General features: G+C 36.6%; 1 protein-coding gene across 2 annotated transcripts in view; it reads left to right on the plus strand.

Annotated features, from left to right (window-relative positions):
• Positions 1–25245, plus strand: part of EMC2 (ER membrane protein complex subunit 2) — a 479224-nt gene that overhangs the window by 294226 nt on the left and 159753 nt on the right. The window lies entirely within an intron of this gene.

The raw sequence follows: 25245 nt of genomic DNA on the forward strand, positions 1-25245 counted from the left end.
GAGGATTGAAAATGTCTCTTTTGCAAGGTATTAGAAGCAATAAATAACTGGTAGAGCCAAGATTCTAACTTGGGTCTACCTTTTAGAACCTGAGTCTCTTCACCACTACGTTATAATGAGCAATGCTTCACGATCATTTTCACAGCAGAGCATAAATGAGAGGTGATCATATTTATTGCACTGGGATAAAGACAAGGGGTTCCTCATGACCATAGTCCTGGTGCTGTGGCTACTTCAGGCCCTGCAGGACAAGTAAGGGGCAAGGGAATAAATAAGCCAGCACATCTGTAATACACTGGGGTACCTGAGGATGATGGACACAGGGACTGGGAGGCCCTGGATGGTACTATCAGACTTACTAAGTAGGCTAATTTGGGGCTGAGTATAAGGAAGTACATTCCCTAAGAACTTGAAACAGGACGTGTCATGAAAGTGAACTCTGTTATTACTGGAGAGGATTTTTTAAAAAGGGCCACTTATTAGTGATGTGTTAGAAGAGACTTATCCAGTTGGATTACAGGACTACCATGGTTTCCCTGCTGAAATAATTCTAAGTTACATCTCTTTCATGAAGTGTTTTTCCTCCAAGCCAGCTCCCAAAGACTGTCTCCTATGAACTATGCTAGGACTTGTCTGAGCTGATGTCTTTTTATATTTATCAACCACTACCTTGTGACATTTCTAGTATGTCTAGGTAACTACTGCATATTGTTTAACTTCTCACTTAGGTGCCTAAGCTCTAATAGCAATTGTAAGCTCCTTAAGGTCAGTATCTGTGTATTAAATGTCTTATTACTTTCTACAGAAAGTGAAATATTTCTATTGATTACAGTGAAGGAAAATGCTAAGACTGAACTGAGACTGGAAATGATTATGTCTCCACCTTATTCTTTCTCATTTCTTATGTCTGAATATAGTACACTTGACTGTCTACATATTCTTGAGCATTAAAATACAATCAGCTCGGTGCAAACGCCCTACAAAATCTCCTTCAAAATTCTGCAGGAAAAGAATAAATGTGTACTTACTTACTTTTGAAGAAAATCTTCAAAATTCTGCAGAAAAAGGATAAATGTGGAGCTCCTGGAAAGACAGGGTCTGCAAAAAATACCACTTGCTGGAATAAGTTCACCTCACCTCTCTCTCCTATAAATCCATGTTTAAACTTTCCTCAAAAATCTCACCCAGGAACCTTTTTCAAGAGCCTTTCTTGTTCATAACCCCCAAATTTTTATTGCTCTTCTAATTGGCATTCTAGTGGCATAATACACCTCCTTTCAAACTGTCACTTTATATCTATAGAAGTATTTCATGTCTATTTTATACTGCTTTCTATGTGTCTCTCTTCCCAGATAAAATTTAAGCTCTTTGAGACCAATATATTCTTTCTATAACTTTGAAACTAGCTACACATGGGCATGAAATAGCAAAATACATGGCCAAAAATGGTTCCTCAATATATGCTCACAAAATGATTGATGCCAATAAAATAATGATTTTAAAGTCTAAGTAATGATTTTTATCTCACATAATGTTTAATATGGCCCATATTTTCCTGTTTACTTATAAGAACTGAGGTGTGGGAGGTGCAATCATGATTACATTACACTAAGTAGGAAAATAGATTCTGAGAAGTAAATTTACCATGTAAATCAAGGGTAGTGCAAGAACTTTTAGCAAAAAGTCTCTTGTAATGACGACTGAGGATGCTTTCAAGTTTTCTTCCTTCAACAATAATAATAAGGACTGATTGTGAATAAACATCCTTAGGGTTATCAGGAAAGGCTAGGTTGCTAGGAGGTAAGAAAGACATTGGCTGGATAGAGGCTCAGTCATTGAATGGGACTAGTACAAGGAATGTGACTTACTTTGTGCCCCAAGCAGGCACTTCTTTTTTTTTTTTAAGATTTTTTATTGATTTATAATCATTTTACAATGTTGTGTCAAATTTCAGTGTAGAGCACAATTTTTCAGTTATACACGAACATATATATATTCATTGTCACATTTTTTTCTCTGGGAGGATAAAATCTGGTATATATTTCCCTGTGCTATACAATATAATCTTGTTTATCTATTCTACATTTTGAAATCCCAGTTTATCCCTTCCCACTCCGAGCCCCCTTGACAACCACAAGTTTGTGTTCTATGTCTATGAGTCTGTTTCTGTTTTGTATTTACATTCTTTTTTTTTATTCCACATATGAGCGGTCTTGTATGATATTTTTCTTTCTCTTTCTGGCTTACTTCACTTAGAATGACATTCTCCAGGGACATCCATGTTGCTGCACATGGTGTTATGTTGTCATTTTTTATGACTGGATAGTATTCCATTAGTTCTGTATCTTGATTGTGGTGGTGGTTATGTGAATCTACACATATGGTGAACTGGTGATTTTGGGGGTTGATAAGTACATATGGTTACACAAAATGTAACCACTGGGGGAAACTGAGAGAAGAGTACACAAGACCTTTCTATAATATCTTTGCAACGTCTCAAGAATCTATAATTATTTTAAAATAAAAATTAAAACAAACAAAAAACCAAGCGCATCAGAAGATTAAATCACACGCATGAAAACAAACAGAAACATAAAATGATAGAAAAGACCAACAAGAGGCTTCAGGTATTACAGAATTTTAAGTAACTATATTTACTGTGCTTAATGAAATAAGACAAAATTTAGAATTTTGTCAGAGAACTGGAAATGAAAAATGAAAAATACCATAATCAAAATTAAGAACTCAGTGGTTGGATTAAGAGATTAGACATAATGAAGAGAGAATTAGTGAATTGGAGATAGTTCAGAAAAAAACAACTCAAATAAAACACAAAGAGACAAAAGAATGAAAAATACAAAAGTGAGGGTAAAAAGACATAGAGGATAAACAGTTACGTTTCAGTAATAGATTGTTGTGTCCAAGGAAGGAGTGAAATTTTTTTCTGTCCTTTGGGAGGGGAGAAAAAGGCAGATTTCTCTTGTTTCTGTATACAGGCAGAAAAACATAAAAGATTTTCTCTGTTCTCATGTCTGATACAGACTTTGAAGTTTGTATGCATAAGACATTTGACTTTGTTTTCATTGTGTTGTCCCAGGGATAAAAGTAGGGTGTTGGGAATCCATGTGGTCATTAGTTGCTTTTTAAATGAATAATGGTAATCTGTCTCTGATCCAAATATCATGCTCACATTCAGGATAAAAATTAATAACTGTGAAAATTTCAAAAATGCAACAGTAAGGATGAAGAAAAGAAGCTAGCCACTAAAAAATACTAGTGGGTAACTGTGCAAGCCCATTTGTATTGTTAGCTAAAGAGGCAAAACTATACCAGAGTATTTTGGGATACTGGTGACACAATGGGAAAAGTAAGAATGTGGTTCCCATAAATTTCAAGATAGAGGCTACATATGCAAGGGAGAGAGGGGATAGTGATTTGGTGGAAGCAAAAGGAGAGGCTTTGGGACACCAGCATTGTTCTGTTTCTTGACCTAGATATGCTTACATTAGCATTCTCTTTGAGTTAAATTATCAGAGGTGACTCTCTTTATTTCCTGCACTGTTCTGTATGTAGTAGTTCATAATAAGATCAATATGCCTTTGGAGAGAATTCAGGTTTCAAGCACTTGATTTGAATCTCTGCTTTAAGAGTTTATATCATAATCTAAGGTTTTTGTTCTTCATCTTAAGAACTTGAAGATGGTTTTCTCTAGCTTGGCTTCACCTGACATGCTGTTATGCATGGAGGGTGGGAGAGTATACAAATTTACAGTACCTCTGCCACCGTACTACCACAGTCTCCTTTGCTATTTATTCAAGAAACATCTCAACTGACCTCAACTCTCTCTCTGTTCTTTATCACATCCCTTTTTAGAGACATATTCCAGTTTACAGGTCTATCACTGCACTAAAACTTCTTATTAAAGTCATTAATAATATTCAATAATTCAGCCACTTACTCAATAAGTATGAATTATCAAAAGATTCTGTGCTAAGTGCCAAATGTACTGAATGGATACATCCTAACTTTCAAGGAGTTTACAATTTGTTGGGGGAATGTCCCAATTGAAAAGGCAAATATAATGCCATTTCATCAGTGCTGTGATAAAGGAATAGATGATATGGTGGGAACATAAAGGAAAAACACTTAATTCAGAATTGACAGGTCAAAGTAGACTTCTAGATAATATAATATCCAAATGAGAAAAATACAGAAAGAAGTTAGCTCTTTGAAGAATGAGGTAGCATGATGAACAGTGGGTGGCAATTCAGAAGTTGAATGACTGGAATTGAAAAAAGTTCAGTATGTATACAGTATGAAAGCTGAGGGGAAGAATGTCAAGTAGTGATATTGGAAGTGTCGGGAAAGGACGGATCATCTTTGGGCTTGTAATAAGGATAAGGTGTGTGAACTTAATTCTGAAAGTAACAAAATGCCAGTGATGGTTTTTAAGCAAGAGAGTAAGATCATACTTGAATTTTAAGAAGACCATGCTGGGGAACATATTGAAGAGAAGCTAGCCTATTATAATCAAGTAGCTTATAAAAACCATCATCAAGCAAGAGATAATGATAAGTGAAATTTAAGTATAAAGATATTGGTAAGTTATAAGAATATATATATATATATATATATATATCATGCAAACATTAATCAGAAGAAAGGTGAAGCAGCTATATTAAAGTGGGTTTCTGGACAATGAGCATTACCAGGAATAAAGAGAAATGGTAACAATGAAAGGGTCAATTCATCAAGAAGATACACCAGTCCAAACTGTGAATGTACTCCCTGCATCTCTGTGGGGCCACTTTTCTGGTTCTGGTGAATGGAACGTGTGTGGAAATGATGTGTGTTAACTTCCAGGATAAGGTACTTAAGGGTCTGATGTTTCTGCCCATTCTTCACTCCATGTGTTATCTGGATGATGCTAAAATGACCTTGAAGCCACAATATGAAAGTAGCCTGGGCTGTGGAATCTCAACTTCAGAAAGAGCCATTTGATCCACATCAGAATCAGATGTGAGCATAAAACAAACTTCTGTTGTGGCAGAGAGGCTTTGAGTTTGTTTGGCACAGCAGTGAGCCTTCTTGCAGCAGGCCAAAAAGGAGCTCAGAAGGGGGACAGGAGGGCTCTGGTTATCAGCCTATAGTTGGTGGTCTAAGTATTTGTTGTTATCTTGCTTTCTTTTAATATTACAGAGAGTAAAGGTTTTATTTAGATTTTTTTTCATATAATTTTTATCACTGCTAGTCTTTTGAGTGATATTAATACTTTAAATTATCTTTCTACTTGAATTTTCTTCGTTCATCCTCACATTCTCCTTTTCTACAAAATTATGAAATGCATACCACTTTAAAGCAATATTTCATACTTTTGAATGTACATCAGAGGAGTAATTAAAGTTGGATTCCTATAAATGTATAAGCATATGTCCCTAAAATAGTATTTCCCTAAATATGTTTATATATATTTATCTATTTTAGGATATAACTAAATATTCCTGGGGAAAAATATTACACTCTAAAAATTCATTAGTTTTCAATTATTACATTCTGAGACCTTTCACTTTGCTAAGGTATAATTTGAGACTCTAAGGGTAAGACTTGTTTTAAGAGTTTTCCCAACCTTATAAGATTATGAATCTTTAATTTTTCACAAACATCTTATGCAGCTAGTGTTGTGTAAATTAAACTTTGGGATACATTGCTATAAAGGAGTGATTATTTTATTTTTAATAGTTATATGAGGTAAGAATATTTCATATTTTGATTACTATTTTCAAGACCCTTTATGGTTCAGTTTTGCTATGCTACTGTTGGAGACCCTACATTAACAAGTGTTTCAGGTGGTGGTTGCACTTCATTAACTGTTTTCAATGTCATTGAATTTTATGGAATATGATTTGACATTTTAGTATCTCATCATTATTGTTAGTATTAACATCAGTCTTCTATCTCTGTGCTTGGGTCTTCTTCCTTATCTCTCCTTCCCCAGTGTAGGCTCTTATCATCTCTTGTCTGGACTACTGCAATTATCAGATAGGCAGTACCTTGCCTATACTCTTGAGCCTCTAATTCACTGCCCATGGATTAATCTTTATGAAAGAAAAATCTGATCATGGCAATCCCCTCCTTAAAATCCTGTACCTAATTTCCATTGTCTAAATTTGTCTTATTTAGCACTTAATGGCTCCTTTCAAATGAAGAATCTTATCTTTCTTCAGTTCTAAGAAATTCTTAATTATCATGCATTTAAATACTGCTTCCTTTTCATCATCACTAAGCTCTCCAGTCTTCTCCTTATCCTTAACCTTTATTTCTTTATTCCAATCTTTTTAATCCTCTTGTATTGCATTCTGAAGTGATTCTTAGGTTCAATCTTCTATGTGTTGTGCAGTGGTTTAGTAAGTGTTCTCTGGAGTTGATCACATGATTGAGTGAGTTTTATGTAAGTCCTGTAGTTTAATTTCTGTATCTGTAAAATAAGGATCATAATAGTATTACTTATTTAACTATTATGAGGGAAAAGTAAATATAAAATGTATGTAAAGCACATAGAACAGTGCTTGGCATGTTCATGTATTATTATTTTTAGCTATTAATTTGCTTTTCAGCTGCTTTCATTATGCCGTTCAGGCCATCTATTAATTTTTTAATTTCAACAATTACATTTTTCACCCTCTAGCCAGTTAGTTGTTTTCTTATTTTATAAATGTGATGTCCTGCCTTGACTCTCCATGAATATTAATTAACATATCTTCAAATTTATAACCATATCAATTTTGATTGTTCTTTTAATTATTTCTTGGGTATAAGGTCTTCAGTTTTGTCTCTTTTTCATGGGTGTCTTTCCTCAGATATTTGGTCTTTTTTTTTTTTATTATGTTCATCTTCACAGTGGAAATTTTGTGTTGGATTTGCTGCTCCATCTACTATGATAGTTTCATTTTAGTGGCCTCATATTTCTTCAATCATGTCTTATCTGCTTTTCATATTTTAGAAATTTCTCCTGGCTTCTGCCCCACTGACAATACCATACATCTTTGAGAGAAGCTTATTTCAAATAATTTTTTTATGACTTGGTCTTTGCCTAACTCTTCTTCCTCATCTCTCACCATACATTCCAGCTTCATAAACTGTATGCAATTCACTGATATTCCCAGCTGTATCCCCAGTATTCCTTTTCTAAAGTTCCCTCCCCTACTTGGACTTGCTGGTTCTGAATTTCATCCCCCCAACTTGTCAGTATAAGTCAACTCTGATAGAACATGGATTTCTCTGTAACTTTCTTCTTTAATAAACCTTCCCTACTCTGGGTAGAATTGGCCACTACTTTCTTTGTACCCCAGCCTAACAAGCTCTATCAGAGCATCAGTAGTATATCATTATCTGTATTTGTCTATATGTGTGAAACGGGAGAACATTAGTCATCATTTTTAACCCTTGATCTTCAACCTTCACTTCCCTTTGAAAAAGACCAAATGTCAGGGAATATCTTTCAATTTACTGAGCTGGGTGCTATATGAAAGTGCAAACTGGGAAGCTGAGAAAGATTTGAATAGTACTATTTAAGGAAAGAGATGGGGGAGGAAAATCCCAGAGTGGGAAGGAGGCTGAAGTCAGACACTGAAAGGCTGGAAGCAAGGGATTTGGGAGGAAGAGAGGGGCAAAAAAAAAAAAAGAAAAAAAAATTAGTGTAAGGAGATTAGAGAAGATTCTTTGTGAATAGGATGGGAAGAGGAAAAAGAAAGAGAATGGCTAAAAATTTTATGGTGCAAAATGGAGTTTTGGATCCCCAAATTCTGGCGCTTGATATATTTCAAAAGTCAAGTGTTTTGTTTGTTTGTTTTGGTTCTGGTTGGATTTGGGGTTTCCTTTTTGTAATTGAAAAAGCCAAAACCTTGCATATGCAATATATTTTGTAAAATCCCCAGTAGGATCAGGGGCAGCATCCTGTGGTCAAATACATTAATACATTTTTCAGCAAAAATTGTGGATATTCTCACTAGTTTGGGTTAAGAAAGAGTATAAGTGGCCTTTCATAAATTCAGATTTGGTTTTGCTGCCAAATGAAGTTCCTGCAAGTTAGTAAAAATCCTTTTGATTTTAAGAGTTTATTGGATTTCAGAATCCTGACTTAAGCAGTTGTGGCCCTGTATAAACCCTTGCTTTCACCTTCCTACTAGGTCCTCCTGGTCTTGACTAAGCTCACTTGTGTCTGTGGCCAAATGCTGGGTGAATGCTTGGTCTGGGATAGCCTGAGCTGGAATGACTGCTTGTCTGTCTTCTATGTAGTCGCCTAGCCTCCAGCCAGCTAGACCAGGCTAGTTCCCAGGGTGGCAGCAGGGTTTAGAGAGTGAGTGGAAGCACATAAAGCTCTTGGGGGCTAAGCTCAAAACTGGCATAGGAGCATTTCCAAGGCATTATTTTGTTAAATCACCAGCCTAGCACAGATTCAAGGAATAAGAGAATAGACTCTCCTGATGCAAGAACCTACAAAGTCATATTGCTTGGCATGTAGAACAATTTGGACAATTTTGTAATCAAGCTACTGTAATAATAAAATGCTGAGTCCAAACATAAAGTGGCAATGGGTGGAAAACTGATGCTGCCTAGATCCAGTCTTTGGTTGCCTTACCAATATCCCACCATTCTCTTTTGTAACAGTACTTGAATCTACCCCTAAGTACCATCTTCCCTTTTTTGTGTAGTAACTTGTGGTTTGGGGGATATGACTCTACCCTTTGCTCGAGGGGACAAATCAATAAGCCTAATCACATTCCCTCAGGCTACAGCAACTGATTAAGGGAAAGGAAGGAACCAGTCCCCAGCCCAAAACACAGGACTCCCTTAGCCACATTTGACTCAGAAATAGTGCAATCAAGGTAAAGTGCAAAATTTTGATCAGTGGTTGAGAATGGAGGAAGGATGTAATTCTTATTTCTGTTTAGAACCACAAGGTAAGTTAGCCTGAGGATAAACTGACATATAGGAGAAGGGAAAAGGCTGAAGAATCACAAAGAAACAGAATGAAAATCAAGGTTAGATTGTGCTGAATTTTCTCTCATGTTTAAGCTTCTTGATAACAAGTCAACAAATTGCCAGCTTTAGTAAAGTCTCCTAATACCTATGAAAGCATCCCAATATGATATATTTTTATACACTTTTCTATTTCATTAGACTCCTTGAGGTAGGTACCAGGTTTAATTTATTTCCCCAGCTCCCCAGTTTGAGCATAGTGTCTGTCTTATCATAAGTCTAAAATAGTGTTTGGTTAAGGACCCTATATAACTGGAGCCTGCTGTAACATTGCTCTCCAAGATGAGTAAAGAAGGAGTATCTGTAAATAAGAGGACAAAAGGCAGTAAGCAGACCCCACTCACAAGGCTCAGTTCATATTTATAAATGAGTGTATAAATCAATTGGTAAGTGAAGAACTTAAACCTGAAATCTATCATTTCATATAGTTCTCCTATTTTGCTACAATGATAGCTGAAACAAACAGCTACAAATAAATTCCTTGGTTAAAAAAAAACAGCAAAAAAAAAAACCTGAACACCAAAAGAAAGCCCCTGATCAAAAGGAAGGAAATGTTTCAGAGAAAACAATCTAATCCAATCACTGTGTAATGAATAGTGGGTTTCAGAATAAGAAAAAGAAAATAAGCAACAGAAGAATTGAAGAACAGTTCATAGTGAAATGTCATGAACATGGCACTTCTACAAACAGCATTCCTATTTTGCAAAATGTTTGAGCAAGCTAAGTGTAATTCTCTATCCTTATTAATAGTTTGATTTCAGTTCCCCCAGGAAAAGGGAATTTGGTTATCCGGCAATGGTTGTTCCAAATTTAACTAAAACAAGTACTTTGTTAAAATGAGAACCAGATAACAATGTGGGATGTTAGTTCTGTGAGACAGAACCAGAGCTCTTACATGGTAAGAATTCTATCTTTCTTTGATCTTAATGGGAGTTATAATATAATGTATGTCTCAGCCTGCAGATAAAACCCATCCTTTTAAAAAAATCAAGACAAAGTTACTTTAAGCAGCAATAGAAATAAAGGCTAAATATTGGGGGGCAAACACTGTAATAAACTGTAAAATATGTAATGAAAGAGTCTGTCACTGTGCAGAATCAATGTCACTGTCACATCTGCTAAGTTGTGACATGCATCGATCAAAAATACTTCAGAAATAATTAAGTGGATCATTACAGTATTACTTGATCTCCCCCTCACTGTGGGGGAAGACTAAGTAGCTCATTACCAAATTCTCTTAACCCAGCAGAGTCCTCATTTCTATTTTTATGCATCTATTAAAGTCTTATATATTCTTTATAGCCCTGTCAGATGAAAATATTGCATACATTTCTTCAAGATTGATGATTAGGATGATAAAAACAGTTGCTATCTTCAAATAACACCAAGGAAAATGAAATTGCAAATTTCAAGTACAAGGCAACTTAATTTGTCCACCCTTTGACTAACAATAACTGGTTTGTTGTTTTTTTTTTTTTATGTTGCCATCTGCACATCACATTTATTTCTTCACACATTTAGTGAAATTTATGAAGCGCACAACTCTGGTCAGGCACTATGCTAGATGCTGGGAATTCAAAGACAGAGGGACATATGTTTAACATCTCTACTTGCAAGTGTTTTGCAATGTGTAGTATAGGCTAGCTTGTAGAACGAACGTTTCTTTTATCGGTCTTCCTAAAAATGCCAGAGAAATCTGTTTTAGTCCACAAGTTCCTGTGTATTAAATGTCTTGCAGCCCATTTACCAACTCCAGAGATGCCTTAAACATCTCCTGACCTTAACCCAATTGTTCAGTTGAACCATGTTAGATACCTGGTGTCCTACTGAGTAGAATGTGCTGATGATCTTCCGTAAACTGAGAAGTTCCTTTTCCGCTGCCTTCTTTCAACAACAGTGAAGACCCACTTTTTTTGTGGGAAATGTGGAAAGAAACTACCTTAAAATTATCAGAAAATCAAGCATCCATTTGATTCGCAAGCTATACCAAAAGGGAAATAGTTGGTACATTTTGTCATAGAAATTATAATGAAGTAAAAGACTCCAAAGTATTACCCTTCCATCTAGCTGTGAATTAATAGTAAAAAAAAAAAAAAAAAAAACCACTGTTAAAGGCCTTTTATCCTCATAAATATTTTAAATTTCATGACCAGATGTGCTTGCTATTTCTCTTTTAATTGAGCTGTGAGAATCCATTCACTAGAGTGGGTTAGCACTTCTGACAATCTCAAGGGGTTTTCCTGCTGTCTCTGCTACCCCAAAGAAGCTGGCTTTCAGTGGTTTCATTATTGCAGGGAGGAATAAGTTGGTTTCAAATTAATGCATATTTTCAGATGTTTGTATAAATAAGGATCATGTATTTTAGAAAGAATCTTCTTTTCAGGAGATAAAATGATTTATATTTGGAAACACATGATCCAGAAATGTGTGGGTGTCATAGTCATATTTCCCAGACCTTGAATCTGTTCTCTCTTTGAGTATGAATTTGTGCTGTTCTCTCTTGAGTAGCTGAGACGTTGAAGCACTTCAGTCTTGCTTCAGTTCTCCCATAATCCTCTGCACATATCTCTGCAATCACATTTGCCACACTATTTGTCAGTTTCAGTTCCCATCTCCGCCACCAAAATGCAGACTCCTGTAGAACAGGAAGTATGGTTTATTCATCTTAATATCCCCGGTGCCTAGGAGAGTGTGGAACCAAAAAATCAAAGCATATTGGATAAAAAAGGAAGGAAGAGTGTGTGGGGGCAGAGAAAAGGGAGGAAAGAAAGGAAGGAAATACGGAAAATTAATAGGTGGAAAAATATTTTAATAATGTGGTAAGGAGGTGGTTAGAAACTCTCCATTGGAGCATCTACTTGGCAAAAACATCATGTTTGTTAAAAGCTTAGTGTGGTAGATTTGTCAAAGAGAAAGAAACTCTCAGGGGTAGAAAATAACTTAAAACAGGCGATGGGGTGAGGCTAACTTTAGTAAACTCTTTAAAAGCACAGGGTCTCCAAAAGGCTATTCATTATGAAGCCTCAAAAATAACAATATGGACTTGGGCTATAATACCCTGACTTCAACATTTATACTTCTTGGGGTATAAGACAAATTGTCATGTTTTTTGACTTGACCAAGATGTAGAGTCTATGTTCTCTCTCCTTGACTTTCAGTGGGGCCAAGTCTCGTTACTAACTGATAGAATGCAGTAGAAGTGACTTTAAGTGATTTTCAAAGGCCAGCAATGGCTATGAAGCTTCCGTCCTGTTCAGTGGAAGAACACCTGGAATCCTGAGCCTCCATGTTATTGGTCTGACTACTCTGAGACCAGTATACAGCAAGGCTATGTGGAAGTGTTCGGTGGACATCCCAGCTGATTTCCCAGCAAACAGCATCCATAAACTGTCTTCCCTGTGACTGAGCCATGTGGGACAGTCAGCCCCATTGAGCCTTCATATAAATGCAGCCTAGCCATTATTTGACTGTAACTGCTTGAGAGACCTCACGCCAGAAAAGTCCAGCTGAGCCTTCCTCAATTTTTGACCACAAAATTGTGAGCAAAATTAAAAAGCTGTTTTTATTTGCTTATGTTTTATTAGAGTAATTGTTACACAGCAAAATTAGCCAGAATCCCTCCATTTATGGAAACTCTAATCAAGACCTACTTAAAGCAGTTAGGAGGTCAGGTCACACAGTGTTTAATAACATTTTTCTTATACAAAAGGCAAGTTTAAAAGAATTTTGCTATAAAATTTTTGAAGGAACCCAATCTATATAGTTTCAAATACTGAAGAACAATAACTAAACAAAGGAGAATATTGGTCACATATATACCATTTTAAAAGTTTGAAATAGTTGAGTATTTGGCAGAGTTTATTGATTTAGAAAGCAAACTTGGATAAACTTCTTTTAGCCCAACTAATGTACGCACCTCATCTTTAAACATTTGTCTCCTCGTACCAACAGTTACAGTGAGGTATGTGTGATGGATACCAAGGGGGAAAAAAGACAGGATAAACCCATAGAACAAAAAGCCAGGTAATATTTTAGACAAAACTCAATAAAAATGCTATTTCTTCTGTCAAGCAGAGAATACATAAGTAACACCAAACAGGGATTCCTGAAGATTGTTATTAAGGCATAATTCAGGGATATTTTAAAAGAAGTCACATATGGTCAGAAAGAAAGAAAGAGTTAACTTTCAAAAGGAGAACCTAGTCTACTTTTTTAAACCCCTGCAAAGTTTTCAAGTTGTCTTAAGAATAGCTGAGGCAGTTTCCTTTTTTATTGTATACCGGTTTCAAGTGGAGTTTGTGGTAATCAACAGATATTGAAAAAACCTCCCGTTGGCAATCCTGGATCTTAAATGTCTTTTGAAGTTTGAAGTAGCTCACAATGTGGCAAATTCTAGAAAAGAATGTAGCAGGGATCTTTCCTCCTGGGAAGAACATTAATTCTGAGAATGAAAGTTCAGGACATTTAGCTTATGTGAATTGGCAGAAAGCTAAAGTTCTCTAGGTAAATTTTAGTACATTGGCAATAATTATAATTGTCATAGCTCAGATTTTATTAATATCATGTGATAAGAAGTGACATTGCAAAGACACCTAAAGCAGTCTCAGGCTTTAGACTTGCTTCACTCTTTCTTGCTATCCGTTTCTCACCTTTTTTTGGACCTTCCACTAAACTCCTCGATTTTGTTCCCTGATTTTTTTGAAAATAATATTTTCTTTTTGTCAAAGTATTACATGCAAAGAAATATTTGAAAATATTAAATGTAAGTAGTGTTAAATATGACATTCACTTGGTCCCCTTGTCCTACTCCACAGGGACAACTGCTTTCAGTGCAGTTAGGGCGTTTTGTATTCATCTGTATAATTTTTTTAAAAATATGCATATACTATATTTTTGTCTTCATCAACAAATATGTTCTATTACAGTATCTGAGGATTTAACTCACAGTTTCTCCTCTCCTTCCTTACCCCTCAACCGTCTCAGCGTACTTCAATTTTTAATTAAAGGAATATTCAGTGTTTTTACTATTATAACTGAATAATGCTGTTCATGCTGAACCAGGTAGAATACTATGGTTATGATGCCTCTGTTTTCTCATACAATTTATTCCTCCTGTAATTACTAAAGTCCTAAAATTTTGTTTGTTTTTCATTTCTTTGAAGACCTAAGTTTTCTACACTCTCCCATAGCTCTTTAAAATGCCTCTCAGTACAATTTTCTTGACAGTTAAACGTGTCAGATGAGTTATTAGTTCCAGGTATTTTTCCTAGAAACAGCTTTCATGCTCTGACTGAACAGTTTGCTCTCTAGGCCAGATAAACATGTTTCTCCTCCACTCCCCTGCCCCCCGAAACTGTTGTTTACTTTTATCTTGGGAATTGCCTTTGCTTCTACCCTTTGCCAATTCTTCCTCCACCCCTAAACCACCAGAATCTCTTGTATATTATTTTAGTCTGGATTCAGCTGTAAGTTTAAAAAAGAAAAACTCCTTAAAAGTTGCTTAAATAATGGAAATTTGTTTTTATGTAAAAAAGAATCTACTAGTAGATGACCTGAGCTGGTGTTGTGGCTTCACTGCGCTTAGCAAGTACCCAGGGTCCTATTTTGCTCCTCTACTCCACTTACCAGGCTACAATATGGTCCACAAGAGTTGCTCAGTCTCCACCCATCCTGTCTTCATTACAACCAGTACCAGGAAGGAGACATGAAAAAGCTACTCTTCCTCCTTTAAAATTATTTTTCCAGTGTTTTCTTAGCCAAAACATATTTCCTTGGCTATATTAGCTTGCAAGGAAATAATCCTTTGGAGAAGTACATTCTGTTATCTATCTTTTATTTTATCTGCAATATTTCTATCTAAAATTTGGGATTGTATTATCAGATACTAAGTGTGTAATGGATATTGGGAGGAAATTACCACATTTGCCATAATCAGCTTCATAGGAAAGGAGGGGAAGGAATCTAGAATGGGCAGAAGGAGAAGTCACACTCCGAGATGGTCTGGGTGATATCCTCAGCCAACCCCAGAGGAAGCTCAGGAGCTAAAATAGCCATCAGAGATACCCCTTCAGGGTCCTAATAGCTGGACCTTTACATTCCTGACTCAATCATTAGATGAGGGTTCTTCTGGGAAGCACATGATCTTGGGTGAAGCAGCTCTCCTTAGCTAAAGCAGTCTCTGAAGAGGCTGACAGCTGCCTTTTACAGCCCTACCTACCTGCTCTTTACCCTACCAGGAAAGAAAGGACTTCTCCGAGTGGGAATCTGGAGGACTCGGCCTTGTTGTTATCACCAACCACATGAGACTAGTTTCTTCAAAATGTCTTTTAAAGTCACCTTAGCCAAGGTTTAAATGGACTGGAATGCTTGAGTGCAAGCTTGAGTGAATACAAGGTAACACTGATACTACCGAGGCCTGTCGCAGAGTATCCTTCAGCTCCTTGCATACTGCAGGAAATGTAAGACAGGGTCTCAGTTGCTGTCTTGTGAGTAAGTACATTTAAGAATCCACACTTCCAACACCATTGCTTAGAATCTATATCCTGTTCTGAAAACTGGAGCTTCTTCCCTGGAACCAGGAGACAAATTTAATTCTAATTATGGTCTCTTCCTAGCAAAAGGCCCATGTTCCCATTCTAGGCAAATCCTTCCTTGATGTGCTGATATGCTGCTCATTCAGTGCCTCATTGACTCCTTTATATCCCTGCATGTATATGGCCATGCACAATGATTTATATGAGGTGTCTGTGCTGTGTGCTTTCATGAAGTCTGTGCATATACCAAGCCCTTCATATCATCTGAAAACACTTTCAGTATCATCATCCTCTTGTCCAGGTTTCACTAACTCTGTGTCTTGTTTCTATTTACCACACTTGTATATATAAGTCTTCCTCCAGATAAATCATTCTAATGGGCTTTTCCAGTTTTGTAAATGTATGAGTCCTAGGCACCCATTATCCTAGAGGAATGATATTACAAGATCTTTGTAGACTTGAGAAAAGATGTTCCTCTGAATAAAAGCCCTGGATATGTGGCTCTGGTTGCTAGGGAAGAGGTAAATCTACATGAATAAGGACCACGGACCCTTTTCTTTCAATATTCAAGTACTGCTCTGATGAAGAGAGATGGTCTCACTAATGCTTTATGGCTGGAAAGGAAATCAAGGACCTGGGGTGGGGGTGGGGGACCTCATGAAAGGAGAAGTCTGGACTGGTGACCCAGGTTTAATATCTAGACTTAGGTGTTGATGGCATGGGCTGTTCAGTTCAATGTTCTAGTGGTTTTATTGTCATCTGGGGATCCAGATCATGGGCACCACAATGACCTGTTCAGAACCAGGACCCAATTAGGGAATCAGTGAAGCAAAAGACTCTGCAGGAACAGTGTCACTTCATCGTGGTGGTAGAGGCAGAAGCAATATAGGCAGAATACTGGGCTGTAATGGCAAACCAATTTGATTTTTACATTTTCTGTGCTTAGTGTTTGAAAGCAAAATGGACTCTTTTGCAATGGTTAAAGCAAAAGTATTCTTAAATAATATAGGAATAAAATGTGGCCTCAAAAAGGAGAGTGTTAGCTTCTTGCTTATTTTAGTATGTGAATACTGGATTAATTAATTTAAAAATAAAATAAAGGTGACTATTATGGACTGAATATCTGTGTGCCCCCAACATTCATATGTTGTAGTGCTAACTTCCAGTGTGGCTATATTTGAAGATGGAGCTTTTTGGAAATAATTAAGGTTAAATGAGCTCATAAAGGTTGGACCCTAATTTAGTAGTATTAGTGTTCTTTATAAGAGATACCAGATCTCTCTCTCTCTCTCTTGCTCTCTCTCTGTCCACCATGTGAGAACATAGGGAAAAAGTAGCCATCTACAAGTGAGGAAGGACCTCTTACCCAGAAGAGAGTTGACCAGAATCTTGATACTGGACTTCTAGTCTTTAAAATTGTGAGAAAATTAATTTCTGTTGTTCAAGCCACCCAGTCAATGATATTTTATTATGGTAGCCCAAGCTGACTAGTACAGTGACCACATTTGTACTCCAGGCTAATGAAAGAAGTCATAATAATCACATCAAAATAATCAAGTACTTTTTTTTCCCTTGACAAGAGGTATAGGGTCAAGTTTAGTGGGAGCAAATGTATGCAAGACCACAGTAAACCCAGGAAGTATTTATAGTGCTCTGAGACATTCACATGGAAGCCAAACAGAAGAATTTAAAGAAAAATTCTGAGTCCCGGTGACCTTGTTACTCAAAGTCATCTTAATATTGGGCAGAGTAGGCTAACTAATATGACATTTTGAAAGGCCAACCAGAAAAAAGGTAGACTTTCTTTGGGTCTGAATATTGCCCATAGAAAGTTCTGGAGTTATTTTTAAGAATTTACGTCTCTCTGTGATAACATTCATGCATGACAATTTTTGTAAATGTCTTTTTTTTTTATTCTTAAGGGAATGGAAAGTGGAATAAAAATCTATTGTAACCAATGGTTTATAATTAAATAACTAAAGCACATGACCTACAAGCATTTAAGGTGATATAATATTTTTGCTGTGGGAAGTCACAAGTAAAATTCCATTACATTATAATGTTTCATTTTTCTTTATAAACTAAGAAGGACTCTGTCTTTATTTACTAGTTAAAAAGGGTACCATTGATGAGGAGGTAGATATACAGAGTGGCAGGGAAAATGACCCTTCCAGGATCAATGCAGTGGTTCACTGATGTCTGAGCAATGTTACTTCCTATGTGACATGCTGAAAGAATAGAAACACTTTACTGAGCTTAGGGCACAGGCAATTTACTGTTAATTTTCAGTTAGCATTGAGAGAAGACAGAAGGCAAAACCGATTCACGCTGTATTTCTTAGTCATTTGGAACTGGTCATTTTAATCACTGGGATGTATCTTTTGAAGATTTTTTAAATTAGGATTTTTTTTTAAGAAAAAGAAAAGCATTAATTTATTCTTCTGGATAAGTGGTAACCTTCTCAGTTCTTTGTCCTGTGGCAAGGTCAAGGTTTTAAGTCAGCTAGGTATGGGTTTGAGCCTGGGCCCCTCCGGAAGCTATGTGGCCTTGAGTAAGCTTTTTCCCCCTTCTGTGAAGTGTGGTAGGATGGTGATGAAGGTTAAATGAGAATACACATAGGAAAAGTTTAGCGCAGGACCTGGCACACAGCAGCTGTTCAATAAATCGTAGCTGCTGCTGTTGTGAAGGTCCTACCAGCGCTGCTGTTGCTGATAAGTATGCCAAGGCAAGAGGAGAAAGCGCTTCCATCCTATATTTGTCATAGTCACTCAGCACTGATCCTGAAAATATTCCTGAGGCCATGGGTCTGACTCTGGGTTAGATGCCTGGTTCAAAGATATGAACAAAAACATATATGATTCCTGTGTTCACTGTGCTTATGAACTAGTCATGAGGCAGGTATTAAGTTGAGAATCATAAACATAAACATAGAAATGCAAATAAGGATAAGCTTTATAAAGAAAAATTCTTCATGCTATGGCAGAATGTAAAAGGGGAATGGAGACTCAGTGGTGAAGAAGGACCTCTGTGAGAGACATTGCAGAGACCTGAAGAAACAGAATGTGATAACTGGCAAACAGCTTGGTGAAGGGCACTCCAGGTAGGGGAAGAAACACGTGCCCCTGAAGAACTGCAGGAAGACGGCTGGGGATGAAATGTAGCTGCAAGGTGGGGAGAGCAGTACCACGTGAAGAGGGAGAAGCCAATAGGGTCTACACTGGACTTGTTAAATACTGGAATTTTTCCTAAATGCAATGAAAAGTCACTTTGGATAGAAGAGTGACATGATCTAGTTCACACGTTTTCAACAGCACTTGGACAGCTTTGTGAATAATGGAGAAGAAAGATGTGGGAGCCAAACAGAGTGATGACCAGTTAAAAGCTGTTGTATTGTTCCAGGAAGTGTATAATAGCAGCTTAAGGAAGCATCAGGGTGGTGGAGAAGGAGATGAATGAATATTTTATATATAAATTGCCTAGCATATTATATTACCATGATGACAATTATTATAAATATGAAATGTAGCTGAAGATGTATATATACATGTCCCTATATGTGTATACATACATCTTCAGCTGCATTTCATATTTACAGTGATTATGATCATAATAATAATATAATATACCAGGCAATTTGTGATGCCCTTTCAAATGCATTACACTATTTAATGCTTAGAAATTCTTTAAAAAGCAGATACAACTTTCTTAATTTTCTATTTGTAAATAAAAGCATTTACTACTTTCTTCATGGTGCTGTTTTAAAACACAAGTCAGAAAAGTTAAAATAACTCACTCAAGGCCACACAGGTAGAAAGTAGTGTTGCTGGGATCTGACTTATATATGTCATGATCCTAAAGCCTCTATCTTTAAGCATTACTCTATTCAGTGCTTGCCATCTGATCTACAGAATAGTCTACATTCTGTCCCTCTAGGCTGGTACCAGGGATTCCTTTCAGCTTCCAAACCCTCAGGCTTTGGCGTGGCCGTGGAGATAGTGCTGTGCCAGGAACATCTGTCTGTGACAGCTGCAGTTAACTTTAAATCTGTCCCAGTATCAGTATGACCAGCCGCTCTAGGAGCTCTCCTCCAGAGTGCTCTAGTGTTTCAGAAAAGTGGCCTTTGTAGAAAGTGAGAGGAATATTTGAAGCTTTACCCTCAGGCATTAGGAAAAGTGGAATGGTCATTGCTTTATACTGTATGGTGCTGCAGATAACCAAGCAGAGGAACTGGAATAAGTATTTTTAAAATAATGTGGAAGATCACCAAACCAGAAGTGTTTTAAGAAGAGGAGCAGGGTCCAAAATCTGAATGTCATCAGGTAGTGAATAAAGATTCAGATAGATAAGTAAGAGGATATGCTTGGAGCGGGGTGGGGAGGGAGAGGAGAACAGACTGATAAATAAAGTGTAAAGACCTTGACATAGCTGCAGCAAAGAAACATGGGAAACCATGTCACATGTTAGATAGAAAAGTATAGCAATAACTGATACCACTATTGAAAAGTTGCTATATGCTGTATGCAGTTAAATGTGTCATCTTGTTTACTTCACTCTCACAATATCCCGACTCTCAGGGATATCAAAATCACCTTGCATTACCCTGCTAATAAGTGGTAGAATCAGGATAGTATGTCTGCCTTCAATGTTAAACTCAAATCCTATATTCTCCTGACACAAAGAGGAGAGGGGCACGGATTTTGAATGACTCCTCTCTGTGATTCTCATCTTTAATCCTAAAGGGGAAGGGAGCCCATAGAAGAGAGAACAGAAGAAAAGAGGAAAATCCATTACCTGGATAGGCTTTAGAATGACCTCGCTTTAGAAGACAACCACTCTGGCTGAGAGATTAAAGTGAAGGCTGCAAAGTTTGACAAACAGTACAGACAAATACTAAAAGGCTGTATCTCTAGTGACAGAATGAGTTTCCTTGGGAGTTACTGCAGATACCAGACAAACAGTAGTACATTGGAATCATGCATGGGGAATAATAAGAATGATAGGATTTCTGTTCTTACTGTCTCCTTCTTTGGTTTGACAAATTGTCTAGGGGGCAGGAGGGGATTTACATTAGAGCTTAGAAATATTAAAATGTGTGAGATGCCACCAGTCAGAATTTAACTGATTGTCATTTGGTCAAGGGAGTTTATTTCTAGTCAAAGAATATATTATCAGAGAAGAGCCAAGACTTCCAGATCAAAGACCAGTGCTGTTTAAAGAGGAAGCCCGTGAGCTCCTGAGGTCTGTGACTCGCCGTAGTCACACAGCTAGTTGCTGGTTATAATGACAGCTGCCATTCATCAGGCTCTTCCAGTGCTGGGCACTGCTCTCAGAGCGCCCCATGCTTTGATATCGTGTCATTCAACTCACATAAAACCCCATTTACTAGGTGCTATAATTATCATAATTCACATTTTACAGCTAAAACAGAACCAGAGAAAGAAAGTTAGGAAATGTAAGGAATTTGTCTAAAGTTGTACCACTACTAGGTATTACAGGTGGGATTTGAGCCCAGGAGATCTAACGTGACAGCCTGTACTATGCTGTTTCTCTTTACTGTAAATTCTATGTCTGCTTGTCTATTTTTCTGAGTGTCTATTTGCATTTTGGGCATACACATTTCACTTGCTCAAACATTCTAGCATTTCTATAGTGAGTATGCAGATTAGATCCTTTTGGAGATCTTCCTCACTTTACCTATATTAAACATAATAAAAGTCATTTTTGAGCAGCAATGAAAATTAATTCACTCCAAAAAAATTCTTTACTATGAAGCACTCTACAAAAAGTCTTATTATTTTATATATGTAAAGATGGAACCTTAGCTAGAAACTTAGGAACTGAAATTCTTACTGGAGAGCTTAACACACAAAAACACATATTATATGTTGTTTGAGGAGAGTAAGTGAGAATTGCCATATTTAAAATTGTCTGATTTTATAAAGGTTTTTAACTTTTTCTTTTCAAAAAGCTAAATTTAACTGTCCCTGTCTGAGTGGGTATGCTGGGGACTGGCTTGGTTGGAAGTGTCTGAGTTGGTCAAGACTGAAAGGAGAGTGTCTTCCCTTAAGACTGTTAAGGGCATTGGGATGAGAAGGGGAGGCACAGCCAAAGGTCAAGAGCTAGATTCACTCTACTAAGCCAGAGAAAGAAGGCCAAATGGGCCACCAGACTAGAGACCAAAAACTAATATGGAAATTTAGAGTCCACTGTCACCATGATTAGCAAGAAACAGCAGTCAAGGTAAGCAAAAATTGCCTAGTCAGTATTGTCAAAAGTGCTTTGATGTGGAGGTTGCCACTCAGAGTTGCTCGGGAGAGCTAACTTGATTTAAAGGGCAGCAGTGGGGTCAAGTTGAATGTCTCTGGCTCCATGTGGAAAATATGTACTAGTGGAAGGAGAACATGGAGTTGAATGACCATACACTCTCCTTTACTCAACTGTAACAGCTTTCCCTTCAAAAATTCACTTTTCTCACTGTATATTTTCTTGATTTCTTGATTTCTCATTCATTGTTTCATTCAACAGATATTTATTCAGTGCTCACTATGTCCTAGATCCTTGAAATTTACATTATCTTTATCTCCAACAATGGGTCATGGGATTGGCCTGAAAAATAACGACAGAAGTCTAACAAAATAAAATAAAATTTTACAATAGTTGGGTTATGCTCCTTTAGTGATTTTTTTATTTAGCAAGTATACGTCTCACATTGCACTCCAATCTCCATCTCCTTGCCCCATCCAACCTCTGTCCAATACGATGGAGGAAGATTGGAGGGCAGGAGTAGAGAGCCCAGGAATTTCTGCTCCCCTCTTGCTGCCCCTTTTCACGTGCATTCTCTCTCTCACTTGGCTCCAGTAGCACTATTTCCTCTCCTTGCTCCTTCAGCCTTAGAACTGGTAATGCCTTTCACTTGTTGGTAGTAAGTGAGTGCTTCTGTACCCTTCAATGGTTGCCTCATCTCTGTCCGCTCCTTTGTAGAAAGCCCTTTTATTACATTTTCTTTAAAATCCCATCTTTGTGAGCCTTCTCTTTCCTGCCTGGGCTTCAATTGACAGATAAGTAGCTGCACCTATATGGCTGAGATAAGAACTTATTTGTTATTAACAATAAACAAAAAATTACCTAAAACAGTTTTAGTATTTACAAATAGATACCTTTACCCCTACACATCATGAAGTGAAACTATTTCGCTATTGCTGTAATTCATGTTTATATACACATACCTAGGGATGTGCATACAGGTCATTGTCCATCAGTGACTTCCAGACAATAACTTGCCTGCTAGCTTTTATTGTCCTGAGATTCTTAAGTAGCACACACATTGTTTTGTGTAGGTGAGCCCTACATTCCCAAATGTGTCTGGGCAGGTACAGCAAGACTTTTCATAAGAGACTGAGTTATTCCTACTATTTGCTTCATAATTTCTCTTAATGGTAGGGAATAGTGACAAGAAACCAGAAAGGAAACACCGTGTTTTATAGTTGAGCAGGAAATTCAAAAGGAACAGATAGGCTATCTGCTGCTTCTCTCCCATACGGGTGACAACAATGCATTGGAAGAATAAATACGAATTAGCTAAATGTTAGTTCAAACTGTGATTGTTGAAGAGTTTAATTTTAGGGCAAATTGAGATGCTTTCCCAATCCATGAGAGGTAGAGACAGAGAGAAACTCAGAATACCTCACCTGTAAAATTTGGTCACTAAAAACTTGTCTCAGAGGGAACATCAGTGAAGTTATTTAGAGAAAATACTAAGAAAGATTCTAGTTGAGAATAAAGTAATTTGATTATTTATGCATATCTTACCCTGAAAACAAAAAGTAAAAATATTGTTTTGATTAATTCTTTAGTTACATTTCATTAAGAACAGGTTATCAAAGTTTTGATTAGAATTAGCTTTAAGAAAAAATATTTATTGGAAACTATATGAAACCCACTGTACAAATATATTGCTCTGGCTTGAACAGTGGGAGAGCTTATTTCTGCCTGGGTCAAATGACTATATTGAAGGTCAGATGAAGAGTATCTATAGAATATTGATTGAACTATTCTGAGTATTCATTTTCTCTCTGCCAGATTAGTAAATACATCTGAACAACAATTATGTTTGCTGTTAGGATCATCATTTGCTACTTTAATAATTTGATGCCCGTTCCTTCTCTGGAATAAGATACATAAATTTCACACTTTGTTCCCAGAGCATTCTTTAAAGACATTCACATTATGTCCATAGTCCTAATGTCACTTTCATTTCTTGTTGTTACTCAAAGACTACTAATAGAGAAAAAACAATTGAATGTACAGTTTTTCTAGGTACTCTAGGTTATAATTTGACTATGTCAGGAGACAAACTGATTTTTAGATTATGTGCTGTTGCAACAACTCACTTATCTTGGGATTCAATTCTCTTTTCACCAGCATTAGAGTCAGCTTTTTGTGATCTGAGGTTCCTTCTTATGGGCACTGAAAACACAAACCAGACAAATTAAAACAAAAACAAAATAAGAGTTGAATAATTGAAACGTCCCTTTATCCTGGTGATTTTTTTAATCTACCCTGACTGTCTGCCTTGGGCTTCAGTTAACTCATGAATACAAGAGACTTGACTTTTAGAAAATGAGACTTCAGCTTCTTTTCTTAGCCTGCCTTCAAAGTAATTTTGATAGAGACAAGACTGGGTCAATCACATTTATCTTGATAATTCCTGAATATCAGCTTTTGAGACAGTTTACTCTTATAATAAAAATGTGTTCCACCTCATGTCAAGCTTCCTGTCAAGTTAACATATATAACTCCTGATACTAATGTGTGCCCAGATTTTCTGAACCAAATATAGTCTGTTAGTTGACACTGCAATATTAGGAGATCAGCATGATAGAACTGGCAGTAATTCCGAAACAGATTCTTACGTTGAAAATCTCATTTGGAAAAACTGCTTTCTACTGGCTGTTATAACAGGATTAACCACATTAATAAAGGATGAAAATCCCTGGTTATCCTTTTGTATGATTATAATTTTCAAGCGCTAAATAGGCTTCTGATTAAGTCCAAAGGGAATTTTACTTACATTTCTGATTAAGGGAGAAATATACTTGATTATTTAATGGCCAGTACTATTTCCCCATCCTTCCTTAAGGAAGGTATTTTGGATTCAGGTGAGAATCATCATTTATCTCTTAACTTTACTCTGACCTTCAATATTGTACCTGATCTGATAAAGTGAATAACTGGAACAGTGAAACAAAATACAGCTCTTTAGAATTTCATGAGTGACCTTATGAAGTTAAAAAATTCCCAGTATTCTGCTTATAATTCTTCTGAGAGAGATTTTTTCCCTTTAACTACAAATAAATATATATAACTCATATAATAGTGCTGTATAGGCAACCAAGGGCTCAAAGAAGTAACAGAAAGAAAAGGGAAAAAAAAAACTAACAAATTTGTGAAATCAGACCTAAGAAATAATTTTAGATAAAATTAAAATTAATATCTTATTATTTAATAAATTACTTCACTAGAGGTCTAAAGAAAACTTGCCTCCAATGTAAAGATTAATATAAAATTAAGACTAGACAATAAATAGTTACCTATGTACTGTGAAAATAAATTGTAAAAGCACAAATGCCTTTGATGACCACATAGGATACTTACTCCAATCTATTCTTCAATT

This window comes from Camelus bactrianus, chromosome 25, assembly GCF_048773025.1.
Source record: "Camelus bactrianus isolate YW-2024 breed Bactrian camel chromosome 25, ASM4877302v1, whole genome shotgun sequence".
NCBI classification, from domain to species: Eukaryota; Metazoa; Chordata; class Mammalia; order Artiodactyla; family Camelidae; genus Camelus; species Camelus bactrianus.